Source organism: Phasianus colchicus, chromosome 1 (genome assembly GCF_987193195.1).
Source record: "Phasianus colchicus chromosome 1, bPhaCol1.hap1.1, whole genome shotgun sequence".
NCBI lineage: Eukaryota > Metazoa > Chordata > Aves > Galliformes > Phasianidae > Phasianus > Phasianus colchicus.
Window position 1 is genome coordinate 91,903,948 of NC_143436.1, and position 23,607 is coordinate 91,927,554.

General features: G+C 38.3%; 1 long non-coding RNA gene across 2 annotated transcripts in view; it reads left to right on the forward strand.

Annotated features, from left to right (window-relative positions):
- Nucleotides 1-23,607, forward strand: part of LOC149919850 (uncharacterized) — a 49,355-nt gene that overhangs the window by 9,900 nt on the left and 15,848 nt on the right. For both annotated transcript variants that reach the window (XR_016463719.1, XR_016463720.1), the window contains exon 2: nt 8,662-8,770. This is a non-coding gene — a long non-coding RNA (uncharacterized LOC149919850). The remainder of the gene's footprint in view (nt 1-8,661; nt 8,771-23,607) is intronic.

Here is a 23,607-nt window from a genome sequence, read left to right on the forward strand (position 1 = left end):
CAGCAAATTGGCTAAATTAGGTGATCTTTGAAGGCAGAACAACAACAACAACAACAACAAAGTCAACAGGAGAGAGCAAAACACCCTCAAAACCTCTAAAACCTGATATTGATTCAAAGATTTGCAATGAAAGAGAAGCTGCTTTAAACAGTAATTTGTTGTGATTGATTGATTGTGCTTGCAGCTTGAGATTTTAGCCTTATTTCTCATCTGCATTTATCTGGTTTGCACTTGAAGCCTTGAACATTGTTCATCCTTTTGTCTTTTAGACAAAAAAAGAAGATGACTGTAACACGGTAACACAAAAGTTCTTCCCATATTAATCTCTGTTTTTATCTTTGAAAAGCAAAATAAATTACATTACCCTGATCTCATGTTTTTAATATCCGTTTCTTTTCATGGTTCTCTCAACCCCCCACTGTTCATTATCCGTATTGAAGGCTCGGTGCCAGTTTAATTCCAACTCTTTCAGAATGCTTGTGTATATAAAATTATATAGGAAGCACTGAACAAGGACCATAAGGTATAGAATGCAATTGTGAGTCATTGTTTAGCATATATGAGTAACCACAGACAGCACGGTCAGCTTAGGTAGACTGAGAAGAATGGAGGGAGAAAGAGATTTTGGATATGAGAGACAGATAATTCAGGGATTTCTGTGGCTAGAAAGTCAGGAGAAACAGCCTCACATCTACAGACTGAATATAACTTGTAACTTTAGAATATTTGGATTGAAATAGGATTGCACCATCTCTCTCGTTTACCTTATATTAGGATATATGATATCCTAATATATTATGAATGGAGACAGTAAAAGAAGGGCCTGGAATTCTGATTCAGTTCTTCAACATGTAGAATTGCAGAGGTGTCAACAGATGCCAGACCCTTCTTCAAATATTTTTGCTGAACTTAAGCAAGCTAGATACAGTCTTTTAGAAAAGCACAACTTTCCTAGAAGAGTTTCTGCAAGATAATCTTTCCACCTATTCTGTACCCAGGGAATCACAATCTGGACATATTCCCTGCTTACTATTCTGTATCACATTTGTACGTATTCATTGTAGTATGTGATTAAGTTTAGTAAAATCTTGTTTGCTACTGTGGAAGGTTAATGGAAAACTGACACAGGCTGCTCAGAGAGGTTGTGAAGTCTCTTTTTATGTTTTTGTGACATGTCTAGATGTCTACTTTTATTCAGGACATGTCTAGATGTCTACTTGTGAGACCTACTGTAGAGTACCTGCTTTAGCAGAGGGGTTGAACTCGATGACCTTTTGAAATGCCTTCCAACCCCTGTGATTCTGTGAAAGCCTACTTTCTGCAGAGTGTATTCCCACCAATCTTGTGACTTCCAGCTGTCATGTAGAGTTGAACAAGCAGATACAGATGTAGCTCTTCAGATGCAGTATTGCTCTGAGTCTTCCAGGTCCCTTTGATCTTTGCTCACTAATCTTCCACTGAAGAGTGAAGAAAATGAAGAGGGAAACTGGAGTTGTGTCAGAAAGAGAATGAAAACTTCTTAATTATTCTGAATCCTCCCCTGTGGAAGCATCTTTCTCCACTAGTTGTAGAAGTATAGTGTGCGTGAGTCTCCCTGAGGTAATGGCAGCCTCTTGAGATGCCTTCTCTTAGTACCCAGATATTTAACCTGACATTTACAGTCCGTACCCTTTGGTTGTGTCCCAGTTTACAAAGTTATCTCAGTTGCTGTGAATCAGCATCTTTACCTTCTCTCTATCTACTCTTGATCTTTTTCCTTTACCAACTCTGTTATCAGTGATCTGGAAGAAAATAAGGTCGCTGCTGATAAAGTTAATTAGCATTGGAACAGTCCTTGTAGGGATCTCTGGAAACACAGCTGTTCAGTGTTGTTTCTACACTCACATAAACAGTTTAGTCCTATCAATCAGCTGACAGCATGTTTCAAAATGTAAATGTGCTTTTTTTCCTGTGTGGTGAGAACAATTTTTGTCAGAAGGAGTGTGCTGGAACCTGTTGCATTGCTTTCTTTTCACAACTTTAATCCCTTACTAATCAAAAAGTCGGAAAACAACGTAATTACAGAAACATCAGTCTGTTGTATCAAAGCATTTCTTATATAAATAAATGCAAGTACTTAGACAAACCATGTCTAATTAGTCTACACACAGGTTTTGTCTTACCAGATCAGGTTCCCTGGAGCTTGGACAGGTTTTCCCTAGAAGGAGTACTGAGTGTGGCGAGGGCAGGAATTTCCTGAGTACATCAAGGAGCTGATGTAGGTTGAGAAACTGAGTAACAGCAATCTTAACAGGTTATAAAAGGAACCAGAGGGGAGTAGGTGGAATTTGGTGCAATTCAGAAAATCAGTGAGTGACTGGAAACAGTTGTAAAAGCAAAAAAATGTCAGCATGGATGCAACCATATGAAGAGAGTGGATGTCTCTATTTCACTATTTTCTTTATTTAAAAGCTAAATGTTCTATTTGATATTGCAAGAAATCTAACTTTTGTTTAAAAATTCTTTGATTTCTCTGGAGAATTCATAGTAGGAATCACTTTCTGTATTTTCTGTGTGTACCATTTACTATTTTAAATACAGAGTTACAAAAGCAGAAACAAAAAGCTCAGTTGTAAAAACTGCAGCTTTTAGGGCTTTTTGTTGTTGTTTTTCAACATGTAATAGTTGGACACGGTTTCTAAATAATTGCAGCCTGATTTTCATACATAGCTAACAATAGGTTAATGACAAATTTTGACAACTGATACCACTTCAAGCAGAATTATGTCAATAACACTTCTGTGCTTAACTGGTGTAAGCCCATAAAGGCAGAGAAATTACTTAAGGACATATGGGTAATGTACTTGGAAGACTCTAGTAATAAATATGTGTTGTCTATGAGTGATAAGCTATGCAACTTATTTTGGAGTGAATACTGGTGTGCATAGTGACTTCATCCAAAATAGTCAAAGACTCCCCAGAGTTGGAACTGACAAAGCTGACTCCAGTATGATTCCAGAGTTTACCTCTTCACAAGAGTTAATTGATGTATGTTGTTTGTAGCATATTCTGATGTCTGTGCAGACTTCAGCTTTCAAATCCAGCTGGTTTGATGAAATGAGGCAAGAGTATTCAGGTGAAGAGAGATCTTCTCTACCTAGTTCTGCTGAGCTTTGTGGCAATTAGGATGTGTTTGATCATAATAATTCAGTTTTTGTATGCATATCTGGGTATTACAGCCTTGCAAGAGGATTGATACAAGAATAGATATATGTTTAATTTTCAGGAGTATGATTTCTCATTGCCCAGCTCATTTTACATTTAAGTAGATACAACAACAGAAAATTAGTTGTTGATATGAGCATTTCCTACTGCTGTAAAACTACAAATGTTTTCTTTAAGATCTTTCTTAGCAAAAGTCATCAAAGAATTCCTTTTTTCAATTTTTTTTTTCAGAAGCTCAGTGAATTAAATTAGGTGCTTAAATCTCACTGATTCAAATATTTTAATGGGATCTCAACATTTGGCAAATGTTCTTCTCAACAGAAACAAATGAAGAACAAAATTTTAAGAGCACATCAGAGCACATCTAATTTTTTTTTATTATTATTATTTTTTATTTTTACCTGCCATAGGCAAAGTATTTGCTGTGATAAATGAGCAAAAACTGTTAGATTAAGTCCACTTATACCAGCTGGAAATGTAATCTAGGATTTGCAGTGATGAGCAAATATGAGTATGTGCTAGAGTTTATTTTACCAGGCTGGCCTCATATTGCTGCATAAATACTGCAAGAGTGGTAGACATGCAATGTTGTTTAACGATACTTGATTTTTTTCAAAACAAGCCTCAAAAGTAAAGAGCACATTTTGAAAAATCTGAGTATTTTGGTGTGATGTACTTCTTCTGGCTGATTACTGATTTTGAAGATTAAGCTTCAAGAAGCAAATACTAATTCCTAATACTTTCTGCATAGTCACAGACAAGATGGCTTGCTTGTCATTTTCTTCACGTATTTCCAAGAAGATTTGCAAACAGATGGTGATGGTTTGTGAATATTTCACAATTTAAAAGCACACTCAGATTTACCAGAGTCAGTATTTGAGGAATACTATTTGATCAGCTCTAACAAAAGTAATCATTGATATTATTTGAACAGAAGCGTGTTTTAGGAAAAGATATCCTGTGTCATTAAAGGAGGTGTTTAGATTGTGTGCATGCTCAGAATTATATGTGTTGTGTAGTTTTCTAGTTAAGTAGCTCTGGCTGGAATTCTCATTTCTGTGTTGATTGTATCAAAATGCAGGCCAGCAAGTGTTCATTTTGGTTCTGGCTCATCTGCCTATAAATTCATTGAACTACTTCCAAAATAAAGAATAAGGATAAACAGTAGTTCAGTGATAGCCACATAATTGTAATATCAGCTGCAAATACTCAAAAGCAAGACTTTTGCTGGATGTCTTTTTAGGAGATCCATGTGGCTGTATTGTATTAGATTTTGGCCAGTTTCCTAGAAATTCATCAGCCATCGTTGGATACGTCTGCTGCATGTGTGAAAGAGAAATGCCTATGTCTTCAGTAGCATCTAATTTTTTACTTATACGTTGTAAAATTTTATGAACCAGAGCTGTAATACAACACTGCAGTGCACAGACCATTGGTACTGCTGTAATCATTCAGTTGAGAGACCTGTGTGGGCACGATTCAAAAGGTAATGGACTGCATCAGTTCAGCTTGACTGTTGGGATTTTATTGCTCTACCCACCTCTATGACAGCTGCTTATTAGTGTGCAGTGCTTTAGACAAGTCAGCATAGAAAATGAACTCTTCAGTATTTTCCAAATTATGCTGTGGTATTTTGGTAGATAGGGGAGGTCTTCACCTGTCCTTCCTTCTTCTTCTCTGCTCTGCGAAGTTCCAATTTTCAGCTTTGGGCAGGTTCTGTCTGCCAGACCAAACATGTTAGAAAGCCCATCATCATACGCTGATTAATGCTAATAGGATTTGTGACCATAAAACCCCACGCAGTGAGTTGAGAGTCTGTGTCATTAGAATTCTTTTTTCTTTCTTCTGTTGCTTTATATATTATCTTTCATCAGCAGGCAGCAGATTTCTTTCTGCATAGTTGAAGGAATCAACATCAGCGGGGGGTAAGAAGGTGTCTTCATCAAATTAAATTCATTTATTTTTGCATGCTTTTGTAACCATTTGTCTGCACCGTGAAATACTCTAATGGGGTGCATAAGTCTGTCAGCTCCAGGCTATCAGTTTAAATCAGGCCCAACCTGGCAAAGATCATCAGTCTTTATTCTTTGTTGATTGTACAGGACATGGAATGGAACGGACTTGGCAAGTCAGACCACTGTCTGTGGAAGTGCGGCCTATGTCATTGAAATAAATACATCAGTTTGGCTTCCTTTTCACACACGTTGTCTTAATGGAGATAAAAGTCTTAACATCTGATCCTAAGCCCAATGAAATCACTTGGAGAATAATTTCTTTCAGTAGATATTAAAGCAGGTGTAAGAACTGCATGCAATCTGAGTAATCCTGAGAGCTATATCCAGAGGGTGTATAAGTCATGATATTAGAGAATGTTTAATTATTCATGTTTTTATGTCAAAAACACTGAGGCAATTTGAGTGGAAGATTATACCATCCTCAAAGCTCTGCTGTACTGAGAATAAATACACAGCTTTTGTTCAGTGCTGTTTTACTCTTTGTTAATAACAAGACACGTACCCTTAAAACAAACAAAAAAATCTTACAAATATCTAAAAAGTTCAGTTTGCTCAAGGCATGTACATGCTCAATTAAAGATCATTTATTATTTATTGCTAGAAAATTAGGAAGTTCCAACAAATTATCAGATGTTTCAAAAGTTTCTATCTATGCTGAGTTAACCTTATGTTGTCTTTACATTCAGGAAGGATAAGTAGAAGCTAACAAATATCCTACAGCCTAGTTTTCATTTCAGAAGCTGTTCTTCCATGTCATCTGTGATGTGCTGCCATTATTACAGGAGGCAGATTAGGCAGCTGTCTTAATGAAATGGCAATAAGATGAATGTGGAAATATCAAGTGCACCAGGGGCATACTCTGCTAAGCAAAGTATTTGCAGTACCTATTAAGCAGAATGTAAGTCAATAGAGTACCTGAACAGAAGGTGCTATAGATTGTTGTTCTTAGAAAATTTGGTGTAATTGCCTTTATTATTAAAATGGATGGCTTCTTTTATATCTGAGTGCTCATTTCTCCTCTGCCTTTCTCATTCCCAGTAGTAAATGCAGCCTGATTTATAGTTGCATATAAAAACCGCAAATCACATGGCTGTCCAGGATACAGTTACTATGAAGAAGCATAAATGGTAGTAAAAAGGTGAAAATTGGCCCTGTGAGCTATATTGCTATATATGGGCAGTTACTTTTTCCCAGGTACACCAAATAGTTGGAGATAGCGTGGTAGAGGCTAAGGTGGCTTGCAAGATTTCCATTATTCCACATTTCACTATGATTTAGGAAGTAGGTACATTAAATAACTCTTCAAGACCAAATTTGCTGGTAACTCACAACCATTAATGGCTGTTGTGGTGATGTAAGGCAGCCATAAATCCAGGATCTGCAGCCCTCAGCAGAGATTGCGATGTCTGGCTCCTGGCCGGAAACTTACTTGGAGTCTTCAAATTAGAGATTGTAAAAGTCCATAAGCTTGTGGTTCTTTATGTCTGGTGAGAGCGTGGCTCTTTCTGACCATAATAGACCACACACGTGCACAGTGCCCTCAAGTTGGCTCCTTTATCATCTGTGACCTTGTTAGCAAGCGTGGGACTTAAAACAGCGGTGTATTTAAAATGCTTCCAGGAGTGGTGTCTGTCATGGATGTCCTGAAGCTGCAGTTTGCTGCAGCTATCAGCTATACAGGTGTCATCTGTATCAAATCAATCCTGAGAATGACAGCAGTCAGGCAGACAGCTGACTGCTTCATGTCGGCTGCGTTCAGAGATACTGTTCTGTGAGGGAAAGCAGAGGACTCCTTTTCCTCCCATTCTGTGCTTTAACTTAGTAGAAAAGGGATGTTGAAAAATGCAGCTGACTGTACTTTTGTGCCATTTTTCCTATGATGCATTCTTTTAACTTCAGTAAAATTCCTAAAAATGCATTCAGTGTTACTGCTGTTACTGAAGATTGTTGTACTACAGTGTGTCAGGCAACTCTGCTTTAGCCACCTTCTCTTCTGTATTGCTGAATTCTTTCCGCTCTTTACTTCCCCTTCTCATTAGCCTTCTTTAACTTCATCTGGATTGATCACCTGCTGACTCCTGTTTGAGCCAACTGGGGATTGTTCCCCAAACATAATGTTTATAGGCAAGCCATGACTGTACATAAGTTTAAATAATGGAGTTCCTGGTTTACTCCTGGAGCACTTACATCTTATTTCCTGCATGTACAAAACAAACCAAAAAAACAAACAAACAAAAAATCATTGCAAAAATGTGGTCATCTTCACATGGTCACTTCTATTGTAACACATTCAGCAAGGTACTTCAAATGTTTAAGAAATCTACAGGCAAATTCCTTCTCTTCAGAATTATTAAGAAGTCCTGCATTGGTGATTCATGTTGTTTAGCATCATACTTCTTACAGTGTGAAGCTAACCTCTCTTTCCAAACAGCCTCTTGGAGTGCAAGCACAAGAATTTCTAGGTGAGAATAAAAATTTAAGCAGGTGAAAAAGGCAGCAGGAAGAATGCCCAGTTCCTGTTCTGTTTGAGCCTACCAAAGCAGGAACCTCTCCCTTTATCCTCTTCTATCCACTACAGAATAAATTTACTACTTATGTTTTCAAAAAAAGAAAAAATTACCTTATAAAATTCAGCAAAGCTTTGTGACATCTGTGTCCCTTCAGGGCTTACACAGCTGAAAATCTAAGTATAGGTGCTTTCTTCACTGCAGAGAGATTTGTCAATAATACTTATATATTTGTCAATGATACTAATGTAATGCCATCATTATGCTGCTGTTTGTCTTCTGTTGTAAGAAAGACATAGAGAAAGTGGTGTTAAGGTATTTTCAAAGTATTACAGAGTCTTCAGCTATTATGCCTCCTTAAGATGTTCTTTCACTGTTTAACTTCTGCTTTTTACTTTTGTTTACATTCCCTTTTGTATCTTCCTAAACCTTTCAGCCTTTAGCAACATCATGAGTTAATGGAATGTTACAAAAGAGCCCAACTACCTTTTGTTTCTAGTGTAAACTAATTAAAAACCAAGACAGACAGACTCCTGATCTTTTTTCAAGTTAACTGCAGAGATGTATTTTGGAGACAAGTATATCCCTGGTGCATGTTGACTTGGATCTAGGAGAAGAGCTTCTGATTTCACTTGCACCATCTGAATATCAAGGGATCTCTTGATTCTTTAGTTACTCTTTTTTTTTTTTTTCCTTTTCTTACTAAGTATTGCATATTTGTCTTGCTCAAGGTGATATCAACTGTTTTAGGTTTTTATATCAGATAAGCCACTGCAAATATGTACTAATCCTATTCTGTGTTCAGGTTCAGATTTGTGCAACATGAAGTGTACTACCACAATCTAATGCACCATTTAGTTGTGCCTAAAACTGGCAGCAGATACTGCCCCACCCTCTATAAATAGAAAAGGCTCACAGAAGTTGTTGTGTTGCAGCTGGAAAGGAAAATGTCTGGGAAGAGAACTGTGAAAGTCCACTAGAGAAGCAACAGTCAATGATTTGCCTTTCAGAGCTGGAGCAAGACAGAGCAGTGCTGGATCCAAGGTGAGAGCAATGACATGTCTAACAGAAGGTCAAGTGCTTGTTCTGCTTGGGATGGCTAAGGAAATCTGTGTGCTGTATGAGATTTTGCTGCTTGCATTTAGCTTAAGGAAGCTGTTCCATGTTTGTCTGATACTAGTCCTGAGGGAACTATGAGAAGTTTGTGGAAGGGATATGTGACTGAGTCTGAAGAGTAACCATTGGAGCAGGAATACAGTCCCATCATGTGAAGAATTTTGAAGAACCCAAGAAATCAAATGATTGTAGAGATGCTTCAGACATGGTTTCTCATTCTGTTTCTTGAGTAGGTTGTGTGTGTTATGCTAGTGTTAAATTGTGCCAGCTAAAGCCCTATTCTTACCAGGTGACCTGAATGATGGCTTCTGTTTGCTTTTCTGTGATGGTGTGCTATTCTTTGGCTGGGATAGAATTAATTTTCTTTATAATAGCTTATATGGTGCTATACTGGATTTGATGAAAACACTGTTGATCATGCACCAATATTTAAATTACTGCCAGTAGTGCTTACACAGCATCAAAGCCTTTTCTCATGCTGCTCTGCCAACATGGAGCTGGCACGAGAAGCTGGGAGAGGTTACAGTTAGAAGAACTGACCTAAAGGATACATCATGCTATATGGCAACATGTTGGACAATAAACGTGGTGATGGTTGCTGTTACTTTGGGACTGGCTGGGCATCAGTCAGCAAGTGGTGAGCAGTTCCATTTTGCATCACTTATCTTTCATTTTATTTTCCCCAGCTTAAAAAACAAACAAAAAACCCAACAAACTGTCTTTATTTCAACCCATGAGTTGTTTTACTTTCGCCCTTCTGATTCTCTCCCCTCCTTGGCTGAAGTGGCTGTGTGTCTATGTGGAACTCATCTGGTTGTTGACTTTAACCTGTAATGTGTGGTCTCCACAGCTTTGTTTGCTCTTAAGTGTCTCTCCTAAGTGTTCTTTATTTTTTGTGTAAATTGAATTGAAACAATGGAAAATCCCAGCTATTTTAATTGTGTACTGGATTTTGGAGAGTTGAATGTACTTAGTGTTTGCTCTTCACCTTTTCATTTCTTATGAAGATCTCTAGGCATGACAATAAATTACTGCTTGAATAGTCAGCCCTCTCATTTTGGGAACTGAGATGGAGGGGAAAACTTAAAGAAGCACAAGATCTTGTTAGCACAGTGTACTGTCTCAGAAGCTTCTAGAGAACAAGGCCACCTGGCAGCTCTGAGGGACATTCTGGATTCAGCTGCTGAGAGTTCCAGAGGCTGATTCTGCCCATGTGTGGTCAGCAAGATCACATGTATGGTGCTTAATTACCAAGGGTCTTTGCAGACACCACCTGTATGTTAGGATTACTGATAAATCTCCCTCTAAAAACAGCCATCTGTAATTGAGCCCTCTGCAACTTCAGCAGATCTGTAGAAGCTGTGGAAAGATGGTCTGATAAGCATTTAGGTACTGAACACATTTTTAAATCTGTAAATGCAGTCTTCTTTATATATGTGCTTATGTTCTAGCTACTCTATATGTGGGTACATAGCTTCTTTTGGTAATCTATTTCTATAACAAAATCAGCAACTAGAACCTGCTGTTAATACTCTAGATAGTGTATGTAGATGACAAGCCAAATTTTTTTTTCTTAGGTGTTAAGTTGGTGATAGTTTTATTATATATATATAATAATATAAATTATATATATCTAAATAGAAAAATTAGCTATCTAAAATCTAATTTATTTGTATTCTCACTAAAAAAAAATTGTTTAATTGATTTTTATAACATCAAATAGTTAGATGTGAATTACTGTATTCTTATCGGTAATTCTGAGCATTTTAACGATGAAGTATAATTAAACCAACTTCCCTATTGGTTGTTTCTTCTGAGTTGCCTGGTACTGTATATCTACTGTAAATCTGCTTCCTAAGGAAATTTGTTACTGAACGATTAAAATTTTTAGTAAAGATAAAAACATAGATATTTATATATAGTGTTAATGTTGTCCCATTTAGTCAATGCATGTTCCAAATTAATTTTAGTATTGGAATTAATATCTAGCTTCCCCTTAGAATTCATATCTAGAGCTTCTCTCTTGCCCTGGAAATGAATGTTAACAAGGAAACCTAATCCAAGTGCTGCTAATTATGGATGTCAAGGGCAAAAAGTGCATAATATCAGTAATTCCTGTAAAAAACAAAACAAAACAAACAAAAAAAAGGCTCTGTAACCATCTTAGGTTAGGTGATGCTGAATAGGAACAATAATGGTTTCCTGGGGTGCATCAGGCAATCAGTGTCTGCAGGTACATGTCCGCCTCTTTTTGTCTTTAGAGTGTTCAGAGCACTATTTTAGGAGGCTAATAAATATAGGGGCATATCCAACCTTTTATTTTACCTTTTTTCCCTCCCATTCTTTCATTTGTAGTTGCAGTAAGTTGCTCCGTATGTGCTAAGTGTGTAGGTGTGTAAAATCAGACTGTGTATACCTTGAATCCCCTCCCTTACGCTTCTTAAATCTGGTCGGTAATTGACTTACTCTGTCAAGTTAAACATCAAAAACACTGAAGGTGGTAGGAAATAGATTCCAGTTTAGGGTGATCTTGACTGTGCAGTGATGGTCAAAAAACTTGACTAAGCTATAGTGGGAAAATCACTTAATAAATCATCACTGAAGGAAGAGGTTATGGTTTGTTGGAGCTGTACTTAATGGTGAATCACTGTTTGGAACCACAGAAAATCTTGTAAGAGAACTTCCATTTGCAATCTATCAAGCGGTTAACTTCTGGAAGATAGTAGCTAGGCTTGCTTAAAAGCATCTTGGGTTATTGTGGATGCAAATTAGCATCTCTTTTAGGAGTGAGCACAAGTACTGTACTGAGCAACATTCCCTTTCTTTACCATTTGTCCCGTGCAGAGTACAGCACTAATTGTACAGAAGGGGAACAGAGGATAAGATTTTCAAAATCTGGCTTTCTGACTTCCGTGAACATGATGTGGAAACGTCGGAATTAGGTTTCCAGCTGTGGAAAGTGCAGTCCTCCCTTCTCCCAAGGCAGTTTTCTCTTATTAGTATTGCTCTTTGCTACAGTTGGTGGAATAAAATCATTTTGATGTGAAGGAAAAAAAAAGATTCTCCATTTTATTAGAGAATTTGTATTACTATTGCAATTGCGTGTCTGTTAAGATCCGTGTATACTGCAGCTGGATATTGGAAGGCTATAGAAGAAGAAATTCATTTCAGTTCTTAAGCAACAGAAGAGTTTGTCACATAGCAAAAGTTTTTGCTGAATTACGGAAGTGGTTTTCCCCCATTGTGCTGGAAGAGATTTCCTGTAACATGCATGTTAGCTTGCTCTCAGGCTTATGCGTGAATATCTGCCATTTTAAATGGTACCTGGCTTGGAAGCACAAGTGTGAGAAGCTAGAGTGGAAAGGTGAAGGTGGAGTTGCAGAGAGTTCTGTACAACTCTTCATAGTTATTGTAAGAGCTTTACTGCATCTGGGTACACAGCTATTCCCCATAAAAGACACTCCTAACTGCTTATAAACTGCTTATAGCTGTGTTACAAAATACATGTCCTAATTCTACTATAAAACTGCCCTTCTTTTCTTCACTCCAGTCAAGCTTAAGTTAACAGATGATCTCTAAAATCTTTAGTTGACTTTTAGAAAATCTGTCTTGCTGTTTTTTATGTGCACGTATACTTATTTGTTGCTGTTTTTTTTTCCTCCTACACATCTAACATTGACAAGTTGGCCTTCTAGAACAACTGATAATCTTCCATTTTGCATTAATTCTTCCTGAAAAGAAACTCAGGAAGAACCATCTATATTCAGTCTTGCTCTATTCAAAAAGAGCTATAAAATAACATCCCATTTTGCAATTTCTGCACATTTGCCTGCTATTTATCTTTAAAAGGATTGGTTTAAAGTCTTATTTATTCAAAGTATTTTCCTCCCTCGCCCTATCCAATAGCCATTGCTATCATGCTAAGGAGGAAAGGATCTTGATGTGATGTTTCAGCCACTGCAGGGATTAATTTTTGAATCCTGCTTATTGCTTACTAAAGCATATGTTTTCCTAGTGTGTTTCCACGAAGGTACTACGTCCATGCTAGTATTTCATTTGTGCTTTACCGATGGCTAGCTATTGTGGCTGACTCATCCAGCATTGATATAAAGATTACTGAATGGATGTACAAGAAAAAAGCAACTCGTATTCAAGAGGATATCTGAGAAGTGATCAGAGGCTAAGGGTTCTTACACTTACCTCCCCTTTGTTCAACCTTTACTCTTCAAATCAAAATCTGAGCTTGCATATTTAGACAAAACTCTTACACTGAACCAACTCCCTAATTATTATGCAATTTAATATTTAGAAAAGATTTTAGTTCTAGTTCTACCCAGTTGCATCTGTATGGACTTCTCATTAAATGACTTCTGTTTATTTGCAGAAATACAGCATTACTTACGGCTTTAATATGAGGCTGATCCTTTTTTTTATCTGAAGTAGTAATACTGTCTCCCACGACACCCTCATAACAAAGCTGAGGAAGTGTGGGATAGATGAGTGGACAATGAGGTGGGTTGAGAATTGGCTGACTGACAGAGCACAGAGAGTCGTCGGTGGTGGTGCAGAGTCTGGTTGGAGACCTGTAACTAACGGTGTTCCTCAGGGGTTAGCACTGGGTCCGGTCTTGTTCAACATCTTCATCAGTGACCTTGATGAGGGTATAGTGGCCACCCTCAGCAAGTTTTCTGATGATATGAAGTTGGGAGGATTGGCTGACACGCCTGAAGGCTGTGCTGCCATTCAATGGGACCTGGACAGGCTGGAGAGCTGGGCAGTAAGAAACCAGATGTGGTTTAACAAAAGCAAGTGTAGAGTCTTGCATCTGGGGAGGAATAATTGCATGCATCGAAACAGGTTGGGGGATGACCTGCTGGACAGCAGCTCTGCGGAGAAGGACCTGGGTGTCCTGGTGGACGACAGGTTGGCCATGAGCCAGCAGTGTGCCCTTGTGGCCAAAAAGGCCAATGGCATTCTGGGGTGGCCTAATAATGGCATTAAAAAGAGCATGGCCAGCAAGTCAAGGGAGGTGATCCTCCCCCTCTACTCTGCCCTGGTAAGGCCTCATCTGGAGTACTGTATACTGGGCTTCCCAGTACAAAAAAGACAGGGATCTCTTGGAAAGAGTCCAGCAGAGGGCCACAAAAATGGTGAAGGGCCTGGAGCACCTCCCCTGTGAAGAAAGACTAAGTGAACTGGGTCTGTTTAGCCTTGAGAAAAGAAGTCTGAGAGGGGGCCTGATCCAGGTCTATAAATATCTAAGGTGTGGGGGGCAGAATGGTGAGGCCAGACTGTTTTCAGCGGTATGTGGAGACAGGACAAGGGGGAACGGCCAGAAACTGCAGCATAGGAAGTTCCGCACAAATGTGCGCAAGAACTTCTTTAGGTGAGGGTGACGGAGCACTGGAACAGGCTCCCCAGGGAGGTTGTGGAGTCTGCTTCTCTGGAGATATTCAAGACCTGCCTGGATACCTAATTGTGTGACCTGGTGTAGGGAGTCTGCTTTGGCAGGGGGGTTGGACTTGATGATCTCTGGAGGTCACAGAATCACAGAATCGTAGGGGTTGGGAAGGGACCCAATTAGGTGTCCAGGCAGGTCTTGAATATCTCCAGAGAAGGAGACTCCACAACCTCCCTGGGCAGCCTGTTCCAGGTCCTTTCCAACCCCTACGATTCTGTGATTCTGTGATGCCTGGGGGCTGAAACAGAGGCTTCTCTTGTTTCCTCTACCTTCTTCTTGTGTATAGCAGATGTATATATCTCTTGTTAGGCACTTATCTCTAGGATTTTTCTCACATGGTTTGTAGGGAAAAAAAAAAATCACCACCTACTTCCTATAGCATGTGCATCTGAGACAAGCAACTTGACAAATGCAGTGGCTTGTGCAAGAGGAGTCAGTACGCCCATACAGTTTTTTTCCCAAGTTTCCTGAGAAATTATAGGCCTTTCTTAGAAACATAAAAATGAAAGCCAACAAAAGCCTTTTTTCACATAGCAGAAGAAATGCAAAGAATAATATTCAGAGCCCCTGAGTGCACTATGCTGGGTCACTGAGTACAGCAATACTGTGCCATAGTCCAGTTGTGAACCAGCTTCAGATTTGTCCCTTAGCTGCTGTGTATGTTGCTGACAGCTCTCACTCTCCTCCTTCCTCTGCTTCTTCCTACCTTCCACCAGCCCTTTGCATCATCTTTGGTAGCTTTAGGGCAATAACCTGGTCTGATCCCATGGCTGACCCTGCTCTGAGCAGAAGGTTGGACTAGAAACCTCCAAACTGAATTATCCTATGAATCACTTTGTGTTAACTGAAAATGGATGCAGGTTTTGACTGTCAGCCTTTATTAGAAGAATGCAATCAGAAATTAGTTTTATTATTTACATTGCTTTTTCTGATATCACTTTGAGAGTTCATAACTGCAACTAACCATTGTGATGGTGGTGAAATAGAATAAATGTTTGTGGGGAATGTCTGCTTGACAGACCGAAGAAAGTCTTTCTCATTCTGTAGTCCCTGTAAATGTTCCACATCACTTATGGGCTTTCTTCCACTGGTTTGATTTTTTTTTTGCCTCATACACCTTGCTCTGTGCCTTTGACACTTGAAAAATGGTACTCACATATTTGAATTTAATGCAGTCTTGTACCAATCACTTTTCTGCCATGTGCAAGTTATGAAGGGTTAGGAAGGGCAGCAAGGATACATTATAACATTAGATGGTGCAACAGTATGACAGAATTTCACCTTTGCAGATCTTGGTCCTCAAAGTGTTTTTTCTTGCTCTCAAATTGCTAACAAGACTCAGTTAAAATGGTATTAATCAAGTGTGGAGGCTAAATATGTTAATCTCAAGTAATCCTTGTTCCATCTCTTATACTGGAGATGAGAGGAACGCTAGCCGAATGAGAGATGCTTTATATTTAGTTATACACAAAGCTTGTAGATAGCACTTCTTCCAAATGGGAAATCCTTAAAATGTTGAGTGTATGCTTCACTTTGGATACCAGCCTTTCTCTGCTTAACTAACCAAACCATAGCAGGACACTGCTACTGAACTCAATATTGAAAGGTTATTGTTTAATTTAATTTTAATGATTAATCAATGAAGAGCATTTACTACTTAAAGCTTCTAATGGATCTTGTGTCAATAAGGATTACTGAATTATAGTGCTTTAGGGGGAGAAATGCTATGTCCAAAAGTGTATCCAGTGTTCAAAATAAAATAAGAAATATTGTATTAGAAAAAACAGTGTGTTCCATGAAGCAATCACTTGTGTTAATTGTACCTAGGGATGTTGGCTTAAAGGCCGACCAGAGATGGATGGATCTTTGCATTTACGTACAACTTCTGATGTGGGTTACTGACATAGGGTATGTTTTTGGTTTTGATAAAAACTTGTCATCTAGTAGATGTGTTTAATGCAGTATATCAAGACATTTAACTTTTATGAGCACTTTTAACAGATGAATTGTAGTTGCCTTTCAACCCAAACATATCTAAAACAACAGGAAGAATTGTCTCCTCAGCAATGTTTTCTAAATAATTTAACAAAACTTACCGCATGTAACAGGAGGGAGCAGCATATCTTTATTCTGTTTGTTTAATGGCAACCCTGTTCAAGCCTGAGGTTTTAAAGTGCTACCGCATAAATAATGATAAATAACAGAACCAAAGAAGATACTAATATCAGCAAGAATACAGGCTCTCTTCTTTTGCAGTAGAAATATATGCTTGTTTTTTATTGTAGTCTTATGGCTGATTTTACTCTCTGGCTTATTTCAGAATAGTTCTTTCTGCTCATCAGTTACCAAGAAACTGTTTGCTATCTTGTTTTTACCACCCAGTTATAATTCTTCTGAAAAGGCATTTCGTTGTCACAGGGGATGAAAAGATTCTTGTTGAAAGTCTTCCTAAACCATCACTGACACCAGTAGGAGCACTGATTTCTGCTGCTTCTAATTATTGTTTCTGCAAGAACATCTTAAGAAATTTCTTTACGTGAAGACAGTATGCATAACAGGCACAGCAGCACACCTCTGCAAGTAGGAGCTATTAAAGAGAGCTGTACTATCACTGACTTCACACTAGGACAGCTTTACGTAAGTCTCACTGATGTTGTCTCATACTATGACAGATTATATCAGAATTACTCCCTTTAAAGTAACTTCATGGGTAACAGGCATGACTGGGCTCAACCAAATAATCTGCAAAATCACAAGCACACTGGATGCTAAATTCTTCTCTGTACCTACCATTCCCATTGATGGTAGAATCTTCCAGAGGCAAGCTGTTGTGCTATGATACGCATAGCCATGGTTGTGAAACCAACTGTAGCTGAAGAAGGAAGTATTTTTTCCTGTACTCCTTGAATTCAAAGTTTCAGGAAAGGGCTGGATCTACGTTCTGTCCCTTTCTTCTGTAAAGAAGGGTTTGAGATATAACCTTGCTGTAAGGAACAGAACCCAGATTTAAAAAAGAGACTCTAAACACCATGTTTTGTTTTGTTTTGTTTTTCTTCTTCCAATGCTGCCATTTTTGAAGGTTTTTCAGGTGTTCAAGATCAGGGACTAGTGATTGTCTTCCAGGCCAGGGAAATATTGTGACCCTCACTGAAAGGGCACAACATTTTCAACTTTCCCAACACCCACAGAACTTTGAACTGATATTAATTACTAGACAACATAGCACAGATTTAGAAAATAGTTTCATTGCTGATTTAAGATTTGTTGGCTGTCTGTCAGCAATTTTGCTGCTGTTTTCATGTTTGAGTATTAAAATTACCATGAGTAAATGAGCACAGTGTCTTATCTACCTGTTCTTGAATTTTGATCTTAGTGTTTTTAATAGCAAAAACCCAATGCTTCCAGATTTGATTTGTTCTCTACTTTCTCCTACTGCAAATAGCAAGCTGTTCTGATGAATGTCATGTTTTTGAACCATGAGTAAGCAGCTGAAGAATTTAGTTCTGTGCCCATTCCTCAGAACCGACACAAGTAAAATTTGTCATCTTCATTGGGTAAATTCAGCAACCTGAATTGGCATGAACTGGAAATGCAGGAAACTGCAATGAGATCTGGCTATCTGTAATACAATGTCTTTCATTTAGTATTAGCTGTTTCTTCAGGCTTCTAGAAAAGCAGTAAGCTTTCTGCCATAGGCAAGAACTAGATATACTGACAAGAAAAACTTAAGCACAGTAGATTATCTGCATTTGAAAGAAGTGATGTTTGATATTCAGTTTCCTTTTCCTGCTTTCTCTTCCCACTCAAAACTCAAGAAATGCTTCACATTATGAGACTCATAATATAAACAATGCCAGATTTTTTTTTCAGGAATTGCAGAAACACACTTATGCTATATTCAAAATAAGATTTAGGAGATTCAAAACAAGAAAGAGAAGCTTACACCTTTCCCTTTTCTATGTGAATTTTGTAGAACTAGTTTGTTAGATTTATCCAACATAGAAATCCCAGGTCAGTAAGGGAAGAAAAACTGTACAATGTCTATGCTGCTTAAATTTCTCCAAGTAGTCCTTTAAGCATCTGCATTCTTAGACATCATATATTAGACATACCTTTTTCATGTGCAATTTGTCTATTAGCCCCTTGCTCATCCAAACCTGAGAGAAGTGATACGTGACACTTTAGTAGCAAAGCAAGAGATTGCTACTTTGAGAGTATGTGTGCTGTGTTACTGATTCTGGCTGTGACCACATCTGCAAAATGTGTTTTAAACCATTTAACTGATAATAGCCGGTGTCTTTAGTCCTTAGGTTAGTCAATTATGCTTCACACAATAGTTGAATATCATTAAGTGATTTCAGATAATTAATCTTCTAAAAAAAGAGTTGAGAGAATTGCTTAAATTTTGCCAAAGTAAATATCTTGCTTAAAAATAAGTATGACAAGGAGAGGTGGAATGGTTCAAGGTCTCTGTATACTGCTGTAAATCAAATCTGTGGTAACTGTAAAGTAGCTGGAGTTGCAACTTCATCACTAAAAATTTCAGGCTAAGTTTTGCTGTCAAAATCTATTTCATTGTGGCTTTCTCTATTTCCACATGAGAATAAAGCTTATTTCAGTCTATACATGTGATTTTAGCTGTCTGATGCATCTTTCAACTGCACATTTTTATGGTGTCCCTAATCTCATGCACCCTCTTTGTTGTGTCTTCTGGAGAAAAGCCACAGTCATAGAGCAAACTCACAGAATCAGAAGTGAGAGAGACCACACTAAGCAAAACAAAGAAAACTCCAAAATGTGCTTTTTTTTTTTTTTTTTTTTGATGATGATGATGATCACTGGAGTGACATTAAGTGGGAAGCAACTGTACATCATGGGGGAGCTTGTGTCAGAAACAAAACCAAAATTACAGCACTTACTGATATGTGGAATGTAAAATTGACTTGCTAATACAGACAAGTACAGTGGGTAGATCGCCATGTCTGTCTGTGACATGCATCACACCCTCATATATGCGAAGGCTTGTGTCCCTCTGACCTCATTTAGGTAGACACCATGGGTTCAGGGAACAGCATTACTCTCTTTGCCCCAATGGCTGCCCACTCAGCTCCTGCATTTTCCATTGCAGCTCAGCCTTTGACAGCATTAGATGCCTAGGTGAGTTGCTCCCCATTATTTAGTTTCCTTTTCCAAATGTGCTACAACAGTATTATATTTCACAACAGGTAGGCAAGTTCATCTGTTGCTTCCTTGTTTTCCAGCATTGGCTGTGCTACTGAGAGACAAGCAGATGCAGTAAAAATCTCATTTATTTGGGTGGTGCTTTTGAATAGTCTTTGCTCTTTGACACTTATATCTGCAAAAATTTGAAAGCAAATTATGTTTCATTTTTTTTCCTTTTCACTTGCTGACATTCCAGGCACAATTTTTGGCACAGGATCCTACAGAAAGCTTTCAGAGCAGGCAGGCCATCTGTGGGAATGGGAATCAGCAGCTGAGACAAGAGTGGGCAGAGAGATTTTAATATGATGCTCATTTTCTTAGGACTACATCAACAGCTGTCTCTCCTTTATTTTTGAAGCTTGCCTGATGACTTTGAGAATCTAGCTTTTTTCTTTTCTTTTCTTTTTTTTTTTTTTTTTCTTCTGTGGGTGCTTTCTAAGATATGCAGAACAGCTACCCTTTGCACCCCTTCTAGGATGATTTTGTACCTCTTTAAATAGTGGCTTCCTTTCTTGGGCGCCCAAGGATAAAACCATGGTGCAAGGATGCCAAGTTTTTCTAAATAGAGCAAAATAAATCACTACAAAATTATTGATGGATGGTTTATTGGTGAAGAACATACTTGCGTTTGTCTTTTGGTTTGTCTGGAAACATCGCTAATATTTTCAAGAGCACAGAGAGTAAGCACTGATGTTAAAAATCAGATTGTATTTTGCAAGTGCGTCTTGTTTCCACTTCAGATTTTGAAAGCTGAGTTTTACAGGTTCAATTGTAAGGCCCAACAGTACCTCATTTTAGTGGACTGTTGGATTTAAATGATGTTTTTTATTCTCCATTTAGAGAGCAATGCACACATCTTGCTTGGTATTTTACTTTTCTTAAAAACTTACTCCCAGCAGTTAGTATTTTTTTATTCTTAGCTTTGTATGTTTGTCATCTTAGAGTACCTATTTGTCTCATAGTGCTGAATATCTGTGCTGAAAACAGTACTGAGGAAAGAGGTGACATGCTGGCACCATTCTAACGTGATCCCTGTATGCTGCATGGTGGAAGGGCATGCATGCAGCTTAGACTAGATGAGTGCCAGAGGCAGTGTCCTCCCTGCGTATCAGTTAGCACAGGGAATAGTCAGATACCAGACCTGTTTTAAACACTTGATGTGTATATGCATTTTTGCTTGCGGAAGGGTTTGTTTTACATAACAGCTGAAATTATTTTAATGTTCTTCAATATTTATCAAATCTTATTACCTGTTAGCTTTATGGTGTATTCTTGCCTTGTGTGAGTAAACTTTAAAATAGCCTGAGCTGATTTCTGACTCTTGGACCCTTGCTTTGTCTTGTGTTTTCAGACAGAGGTTAGGATCATTGCTCTATAAAGCTTTTCCTGGCAAGAGGAATTAACTACATCCCTGTAAAGCCTTAAAAAATCACTCAGCAGTGCATTTTCTATCCAGGTCATTCAGAGGAGAGGAGACTATTTAAAATGTACTGCCATCCACCTGGGGATTTCACCAAGATGTTAAGCATGCTTTACAGAGCTTGCCTTTGAACCACAAGTGTTTGGTATGTGGCCTGTGTTATGGCAGGTCAGAAGCATGGGGATTTCTGAGCCTTCTGCTGCTGAGAATTAACGGCCTAATGCTTGCTTCTTAAGCGGATGGGGTTTGCAGTCTTGTCCAGGCAGGGTACAGGGGAAGACTGTGGCCTCTGATTGAGCACAACGTGCCAAGGGTGGAAAAAAGGGATCTTGTGAGTGTTATGAAGTATCTTGCTTGTTGATGAGACCCAGGAGCTTTTTCACTTTTGGAGAGCATCGGGCTCCACCCTGCAAGAGTGTTCATTGAAAGAGAGCTAGCTCTTTCCCGTGCTATTTATTTGCTCCACCAGTATTTGTTAGCCACAGAAGACTCGCCTGGTTGTGTTATCATAAGCATCTGATAAGAGGAGCCAAAAATGACTAGAGTAGTAGTGTTGCCTTCCTGTAGCAACCTGCAGACCAATCCTGCTACACCTCCCTCCGGGGGAACGGGTACATTCCTCGTACCTTCCCCGCAGATGTTGGGAATGTCATTCTCCAGAAGTATCTAAATACCGTTTATTATTGAAATGTAGAATTCCACTGGAAGAGTCATATGTTGAGATGCAACTAGAGGTCATAGTTGGAGGTAACTTATTGTCTAAAGCTCTAGGAGAGCCATTGAGCCAACCAACTTGATTTTTGGTTGTTTGGTAGGTCTTGTCTGTGCTATTAAAGGTTGTTTGTTAGTTAGTAGTAAAACTCCTGTTATGGTTTTGTGATTTTGATTGTTGCTATTCCACATCATAACATGGTGTAGTGCACTGGGAGTTTTGTAATCTTGTTGCTGCTGTTTTAACCCTCTGTCTGAGCCACTGAAAAGTTTGTAGCCTTTGTTTGTGTTAGTCTTTCTCTGTATGGCTTGCATAATGAATTTCTCTCTAGATAACTACTGGCTGTTGCTGCTTCCCTAGCCCATGGTGAACTGTAGTCCTTGGCAAAGCAAAACAACCTGCCAGTATCTTCTCTGGTTTTATGTGCTGCTGTTCGTGTCCTAGAAGTACTGTTTTTCAGGAGAACTGTGAAAGAAACTCAAGGAAAATATATTCTAGTGATTGTGTCTGTGGTGTCAAACTAGGATTGAAGTCTGAGCTTCTTCAGCATGGAAGAGGGATGGCCTCAGGAAGACCTAACAGTTATAGAAGGGTTCTTAGAAATGTGTAGGTGTTAACATTTGTAAGCATCTAGCTTTGTGGTTTCTATTGTGTTGTTGTTATTGACCCTGAAAATATATTTCTCCACTTCCCACTTGATTACATGTCACTAATAAATCAGTGAGCTCCTTTGATCCTGATTTCAGTCAGTCATATGAGTGAAACAATTTTGTTTTTTCTTTTTTTCTTGCAACATTCACTTAGTTTTTTCATTACTGCATTTTTACAGTGATGAGTCCAAATTGATGAGAGCTTTTTTGGCAACTCTGTTCACATAATTTTTCTCAGTGAGAATCCCCAAACAGTACGATAATGTTTAAATTTGAGGAGATAAACTGAACTAATGATCTTTTAAAGAAGGTAATGTTTTCACTGCATAGAAATGGTAGGTATCTGCAAGAAAATCCTCTTTCCTTGCCATTGTAGGAGAGGTCTTTCCATTGTTTTTTCTCTGTCCAGTTACTTGTTGTGGCTCTTAAGCAGTGCAAACACTGCAATACAAGGACACAAAGGGATTATATTTTTTGCCTCCTCTTCTCAGGATTCTCCCAGTCTAGATTGATGCTGAAAGATCCAAGTGAGTGGGTCTTTGACTTTCTCTCATTTCTGCCTGTGTCACTTGTGCTCAAGGAAGTTTAACATATCTCTTTACCTGACCCAATTTGCAAGTAAAGAGAAGACCTTCTTCTGTAGTGACCAGCTACATCTTTTTGGGGAAGTATGACATGGAGTAAATTAAAAGTATAAATCATATACCATCTGTCATGGCACTATTTCACTTTTTTTTCTGTCTGAAATATATTTCTCTCAGATCACTTTTTTTCCTGGAGTGAGAAAGGAAAAAAAATATGACCTATTTTTAGAGGAATTATGGAATGAACAAACTTGTTTATGTAAATGTCCTCCTCCATAAACCAACAAATTTTGAAAAGTGAATTTGCTTTTATTTCCCAAAGCTGAGGTTTTCACGAGCCATTTCAAACTCTTTCACTGTAATTTTTATGTTGATTAGCTCAGTGTGGGTTTTATACCTTTCAAAGTAATCAGACTTTTGCTACAGTCTGAAACAACAGATCTGCTGATGAAATGTAAACTAATATGGTGACCCTTTTACTTTAATGGCTGTAAGCTTGTCTCAGGCTTTTCTTTCTCTCACAAAGTCTTTGCAGTGTTGCAGAAGCAACTTTTGCTTTTCCATAGGCTGTGATTTCAAATGAATAAGTTATTCTGTATTTGTTTTCAGTGTGTCAGAATTAACCTTACATTTGAATGGTGTGTTTTGTTATCTTCAGCAGTTGCAACATTTGCAAAATACTGTGATTCCAAAGAAATTAATAATGTAACTTCCT